The sequence below is a fragment of the Ictalurus furcatus genome, chromosome 2, assembly GCF_023375685.1.
Source record: "Ictalurus furcatus strain D&B chromosome 2, Billie_1.0, whole genome shotgun sequence".
Taxonomy (NCBI): Eukaryota; Metazoa; Chordata; class Actinopteri; order Siluriformes; family Ictaluridae; genus Ictalurus; species Ictalurus furcatus.
The window spans coordinates 12,554,964-12,562,529 of NC_071256.1; the positions used below are offsets into that span (position 1 = coordinate 12,554,964).

Consider the following 7,566-nt stretch of genomic DNA (forward strand, 5'->3'; position numbering starts at 1 on the left):
AGTGCACTACATAGGGCGGAAAAGTCACTGTTTCATACAATGTGTATCAAGTGAGCCTGTACAGGGAGCAGGTAGGGTGTTTTGTATCGAGTCTATCGTCATAGCCAATCGCAAGGAACTCGGGAAAGTTTGGTAGAGAGGTTCGGCACGCACTTCCGGTTTTACCTGTTCGTTCCAATACCGTTTAAAGTCGTTGACTTCGCCTTGGTTGAGTCCCCTTGGACGCCATCTTAAGGGAGGTTCCGTTGCTGTGATTTATCCATGGAAAGGAGTACACGTAAAAAAACAACAACAAAAAAACCCATTATATATATATAGATCATAGATTTATATATATATATATATATATATATATATATATATATATATATATATATATAAATCTATGATCTCTGATCTCTGATCTATTATCTGAAATGTAATAATGCATAATTAACACACACACAACTTGGAACAATGTGTGTTATATTTACTTTCATTCATGCAAAAATGGAGATACACCTAACTGTCACAAAATAAAGCCACACAAAATGTTAAATGTCAAACTAATTTAACAGTATTAAAGTATTACATTGTAAAGGTTCAGGTACAGCGTAAAGTCAGCATTCCAACTGAACTCAAAGTACCTTTGCAGGACAGAATGTATTTGCTGGACTACAGGACACTATTATTTATTTATTTATTTATTAAAAACATTGCAACTCACTGGTTAGGTTCGAGATCCAGCACAATGTTTTTTTTTTAAATCCAAGAAAGTACAAATTTGATATGAATGATACATTTAACGAGGGACCCCCTCTTGTGTGAAGGGCATACACATTCACACACTATTGGCAATCTGGAAATTTCCAATTAACCTACCTCCCCTAGCACGGGGAGAACATACAAGCTCTGCACACACAGGGCGGAGATGGGATTCAAACCCCCAAGCGTGGAGGTGTGAGGCAACCGTGCTAACCAGTACACCACCATGCCCCCAAAAAGAAAATATAATAATAAATAAAAGTTAAAAAGACAAAAGTACCAGAAAACTATTCTGACAGGAGTTAGAACTGGACTGTTACACCCAAGAGGATTTTCTCAAAGAAAAAACAAAAAGGGAGATTTTGATTTCACTATTCATATTTTGTTCATTTTGACAATAAATTAACATTTGTTAAAGATTACTGTACGTATAATATATTAAAACATAATCTACAATACACTAAAACTATACTAAATTTCCATTGAAGTTGTTTCTGTGCATCCTTTTGTATCCGTGTGTCCCTGTTTCACAGCTCACATGCAAACACACTTCCTGTTTCTCATATGACAGACAATCGAATGCCAAACTCTGACTTCTCAAATAATCACTGATGTATCGCTATTGTTCTGCTGTATTGAAGTGTAAATATTCTAACTTTGTGTTCGTATTTGTGTTTCTCTTTTCAGGTGAACAGAAGGTCTGAGAGAATGGTTTTCATTACCATTACGCAAATGTAGAGAACACTTGGAAAATATTCTAATCGTAGGCATTAAATACGCACATCATAGAGCGGGTTATTCTAAATAAAAGGAAAAAAAGACTGAGTAAAAGCTCTCTGATTTGTTTACCTGTGTTAGGATGTGATTAATACTTGTGTAATGCAGTTGATCAAGTTTGAGTTCATCTATCTGCTTGAATGAATTAATATATGAGTTGCATAATAATATTTAATGGACAATCCACACATAATTAGCGATGCATAAATACCAATACCGGTACCATGCTGATTTACTTGTAAAAAAAAAATCTCCAATATCAAACATCTGATACTATATGTGACATAAACCTAGTGCATGTTGCTGCGCTCGGGAACACACAATGCCAGCAATCTGGAGGTATTTCCATCCATTCATTTTCTGTACTGCCTATCCTACACAGGGGGGCCTGGAGCCTATCTCAGGGAACTCGGGGCACAAGTTGGGGGACACCCTGTACAGAGTGCCAACCCATCGCAGGGCAAAATCTCACACACATTACAGGCAATTTGGAAATGCCAATCAGTCTTTGGTCTGAGTACTCAGAAGAAACTCCCGAAGTACTGGGAGAACATACAAGCTCTGTGCACACAGGGTGGAGACAGGATTTAAACCCCCAACCCTGGAAGGGCAAGGCAAACATGCTACTACAGCAACTTCTTACAATACAAGCACTTGATCAGTCATCTCAAGGCATTTAAACAGTATCTTTATTAATATAGAGTGTTGAGCTGAGCGTACAGAGCAGTATCAGCCAGTGTGGTCATTAAAAATAACAGTGGAGCTGTAAAGAGAAACTGTTGCACATGACAAGCATTGAGCAACGTCAGCTTCCTCAAGATGGCCACCCTCACACCATCTATTAATGAAACCATTTAAGCGCCATAACATCTTATTTGTGGCATGCTAATCTACTTAGCATGATTAATATTCTAAGTAGGTTAATCATTACTGTATCTGTATTGATGAGTACTAAAAAAAACGTACTTGAACTCGGTTTGAGGAAGAAAAACAAGTTTTTGAGAGTTCTGGTAATCTGTTGTATGGTGTGATATTGAGTGCACAGTTATGTGGTAATCCCATAATTCCACAGGTCATGACAAGAGAAACATGGTAGACAAAACTGTCTCTGTAGAACAACATGTTAGAAATGGTGTATTTCTTTAAATACAAAATATCGTAAACCTTGTCAATGTTTGATAGCTACATTTGATATGGTCAGACAATCTGACACAACCGTTCATCTATCTATACAGTCATCCTCATTAACTGAGGAGCAGAGTGATTGTCTCATGGTTCCTCGAGGCTCCCAGGTTTCCGAGGTTTCTGGCGTGTCATTTCTTCTTAAAGACGATGTAGGAGATAAGCAGAACGAGGCTTGCTGAGAGGAACACTATGAGAAACTGGTGGATGGTGAGGACGTTCTCCAGAGTGTGGATCCTCTCCTCCATGGCGCTGGTGTGGAAGTAATCGTACACAGATGCACCGATGCCCCATATCATCCACACTACATCCACTATCAACTTCATGGTTCAGTCTTTTAACCCTCCACACACACTATGTTGTGAACCGCTGAAGCTCCACCCTATCTACTGAAGTGTGCATCTGGTACAGGAGGATTTCAGGAGTTCAGGCATCTCATTTGAAGCTGAAAAATAAGAATGAATTACAGCTTTTATTATACTTATAAGCAAGAACATCATACACAATGACATTAGCACACTTTAAGCACAAAGCTCAGGGATTAACATTCCCACGCGTACGCACACTGACCCTAACAGTAATTACTGACGGTTTTGATATCTACACAATCATAACACAGCCAAAAAAGAGGAATAAACACGCTCCACTCACCCCAACAACGGAAATAAAACACACATCAGCTGTTACTCTACGTGCTATTTTTGCATCGCGCATGCGCGGTGTCACGCGCCCCGCTCTGGCCCTGTCTCAATTTCATCCTCACACACTCCACACGAGTTTAGGAACGATCAGCTAGGAGCTATATGAGGCACGAGGTAGTTTTACGTCGCGCATGCGCAGTACAAAGAAGCACATATAGGGACGTGTATCAAATGTATCGAAACCTTTTTAGACACTCTGCCTCTTTCTGCCACGTTGAAGTGCATCTTGGAGGCGTTTTTGTTCAAACGGAAGAAAGTGTGTAAAAGAAAAATGAAATAATGTGTCTCTCACTGTTCCTTATTTGACTAAGGGTTTTTAATTTATAATAAAGAAGGTTTAAAAATGTGATTTAAATGTGTAGACTTGTTTAAAACTTTAAAGATGAAGTACTCCGTCAAGCTAAATAATAATAATAAAAAATCTAACATTTATTTTAGAATTTTAGTGTAAACATGTACTACTTTATAGTGAAAATCTTGCTTAAAGCTATTAGGTGCATGATGGGAAAAAAATTGTATGGACTGAGTGGATGAGATAATTGGTAAAATATTAAATGATTCATATTTTAATGGAATCAAAATCACCATTGTTCCCAACAACTAGTCACTCATCACCACTGTTCCCAACAATGGCTCACTCATCACCATTGTTTCCAACAACCAGTCACATATCAGAACTTTTCCCAACAACCAGTCACTCATCACCATTGTTCCCAACAATGACTCACTCATCACCATTGTTTCCAACATCCAGTCACTCATCACCATTGTTTCCAACAGCCAGTCACATATCAGAACTGTTTCCACCATCCAGTCATCACCACTGTTTCCAGCAACCAGTTACTCATCCCCATTGTTTCCAACAACCAGTCTCTCATCAGAACTGTTCCCAACAAAGAATCACTTATCACCACTGTTCCCAACAACCAGTCACTCATCACCACTGTTCCCAATAACAAGTCATTCATCAGTATTGTTTCCAACAACCAGTCACATATCAGAACTGTTCCCAACAACCAGTCACTCATCACCATTGTTCCCAGCAACCAACCACTCATCACCACTGTTCCCAACAACCAGTCACTCATCACCACTGTTCCCAACAAGTCACTCATCACTATTGTTTCCAACAACCAGTCACATATCAGAACTGTTCCCAACAACCAGTTACTCATCACCACTGTTCCCAACAATGACTCACTTATCACTATTGTTCCCAATAACCAGTCACTCATCACCATTGTTCCCAATAACCAGTCACTCATCACCATTGTTCCCAACAACCAGTCACTCATCATCACTGTTCCCAACACTGGGTCACTCATCACCATTGCTCAAAACAACCAGTCACTCATTACTATTGTTCCCAATAACCAGTGTAGGGCTAAAATATTAAGGATTAATTACTTAACCCACTGCTCTCCTATAACCAAAGACGGAAATAGGTGCAGCCGAAGTTTGAATGCGTGTTTTAATTTATGATTTAAATATCTGACTCCATTTAATTAATTATCTGACTCCAAAAGATAATCTTCTAATTAGCGATGGAAGTATAATACCTCAGTGTTCTGATTATATTTAGTTTAAAACAGTTCCATGCCAAGCTTTCATTATAAGAAAACGTTCCTACGTCAGAGGCTTTTATATAGCCTATAATAAACAATTATTTTTGTTAGGTTTATATCAACGTGCAAGCTTGCTTGTCAGAGGTCGATTTTAACGTGTCTAACATAATACACGGTTAGCTTAGGAAAGTATTTCTAATAACCATATAAATACAGTCATGCACTTTTAATGCAACATTCTTTCTTACAGAAGAACCAGTGAATACTTAGCGATAGAAATAACGAGTGGATTTATTGCACAAACACAAATGAACGATATACAGAAAACAGAAACAAAGAAAACTTACAAAGTTGATGGTCAGTGTCACGGACATAGGATGTGTGATGTTAATAACATTAATGAGATAAAGGCAGCCTCTGATGTTATAAGCCCCTTCCTTGATGTTACAAGCCCCTTTAGGTTACAAGCCAACCTTGGGTTCTCACACTGGAATAAAGTTTGATGTTGGACGTTCGATATTCGCAGGTTTGCGGAAATTAAGGGACCATCTCTAAAGTTACATACGACATTGTTAAACACCTTTCTAACTTCAATAGCATTTGAAGGGAATGACTTACACTCACACAAACAACTGTAAAGTGTTCATCTAGGTGTCAGGTATGATGCACACCTCTTAGATTTCTGATATTTAACAAAATAAACTATTAAATCATATATAAATATTGCCATGTATTTTATTACTGCATGGGCTCATACACAAAATATACCATCATTTAAAGCTCAATATCATTTGAAGGGAATTGATTAAATATCAGAAATCTAAAAGGTGTGCGTCATACCTGACACCTAGATGAACACTTTACAGTTGGATGTATGAATGTACTTCATTCCCTTCAAATGCTATTGAGCTTTAAATTATACTGTCGATCGAGTGGGCGCAGATTTTGTGTAGCATTGACATGCTTCTATGAAATGTAAATAAAATATCCATTCTACTGGGCGAACATTGTATACTTTACCCGTATGTATAAATAGTTACATATTAATGAAGCAAGAAACATAAAGCAAGAAAACACGCTGTCGGATTTAGCCACTATCTCACATATATGACTTTTTGCCTTTATACCGAAAGTACTATTCTGAATAATAAAATTAGACCATAGCAGGGAGATTAGACCTAAATTCAAGCTAAATTCAGGCTAAGAGCGCACTTGTCTTTTCACAAATTGTTAAATATGCTAATATATAAGTAAGGTTTGATTAAGATAGTAACACACTATTTATGTAACAGTATATTTTATACGTTTGTATGATTCATTGAGTTAATTGAAAAGAGGTTATTTTTGCTCGCTGCTCGTGAGGCGCGGTGGCCAAGTGGTAAGGCGTCGGTCTCGTAAACCGAAGATCGCGGGTTCGAACCCCGTCCGTGCCTTTAGGTCACACACGAAAATCACACGAACATTTTAGATAACAAGCTCAAGGACATCAGATGATCTATAATCAATCACGTGACAACCCTACAAGTGTTCTTAAAACAGCATGCAGTTACACGTGTAACTGTGAATTACTGCATTTTACTGATTACTCCAAGGGTTCTTATGCATCATCAGGATATGTTCTTGTGTGTCATATAGTGACATATCATTCAGTGTATTTGTAATAAATAGATATTTTTCTTAGAACCTTCTCACTGAGTTCAAATGACAGTGCCATTATTTGGGGTTCATAGCACCACTACTATAGTCTCAAAGGGGCAGTAGTGGCTTGATGGTTAAGGCTCTGGGTTACTGATCAGAGGTTCAAGTCACAGCACTACCAAACTGGGCTCTTGAGCAAGGCCCTTAACGCTCTCTCTGCTCCATGCCTGACATTGTGCTCTTAACCTAGCTTCCTAACATCCATCTTCTACCACTTACTCCTTTTTCAGGGTCATTGGGAACCTGGAGCCTATAGCTTCCTAACATGCAAAAAAATAAATAAATAAAATAAAAAAATTACTGTGCTGTAATGTATATGGACTCATTAAAAGTAGAGACATAGTGCCATAGATTTTTTTTTATATAACATAACTCATAGGTCCTGTTGTGAGCTGTCAGTATTTTAGTCCCATTAAAACTTTTACCATATTTTAGTGGTCATTCTGAAAAGCTTGAGGATTAAGGTTCAGGAGAGTTTCCTGGATTGCTGGGTCACAGTCGACAGTAATGTGATTCAGCAGGGGTGAATTAAAACTGCTTACAGTCTGTCTTGCCTACCAGTCAGCAGTGTGTACACTGGGTTGCGAAGTCACATACGAGGGGAAAAAGAAGTGCAAGTTCATGTTCTTTAAATAAATAAAGAAATCAATAATAATAAATCCTGAGGAACATACTGTATAGCACCCTACAGTGACCTATCGTTTTCCCTGTTCAGTAGCACTAAAATAAAAAAAACAACAACACACATTTAATCAGGTTTTAGGTCCTGACACGACAAACATTTCTTTGCTTATTACTAATTCAACTTAGTTAGTATGAGTTAAGTTAATATATCACAATATTTTCAATGGCCTGTTTGTTACAAAATAAACTCTATTTATTATTTATCAAAAAATCTA

The 7,566-nt window shown here is 37.7% G+C and overlaps 1 long non-coding RNA gene and 1 other non-coding gene across 2 annotated transcripts; one reads left to right on the top strand and one right to left on the bottom strand.

Moving 5' to 3' along the window:
• Positions 1 to 2,186: 2,186 nt before the first annotated feature.
• On the bottom strand, positions 2,187 to 3,630 carry LOC128622194 (uncharacterized). The gene is made up of 2 exons (XR_008388362.1): positions 3,355 to 3,630; positions 2,187 to 3,148 (listed from the first exon to the last, which is right to left on the bottom strand). It is a non-coding gene; the product is annotated as an uncharacterized LOC128622194 (long non-coding RNA).
• Positions 3,631 to 6,330: 2,700 nt separating this feature from the next.
• trnat-cgu (transfer RNA threonine (anticodon CGU)) lies at positions 6,331 to 6,402 on the top strand. Its single transcript has one exon. It is a non-coding gene; the product is annotated as a tRNA-Thr (tRNA).
• The last annotated feature ends 1,164 nt before the right edge of the window (positions 6,403 to 7,566 follow it).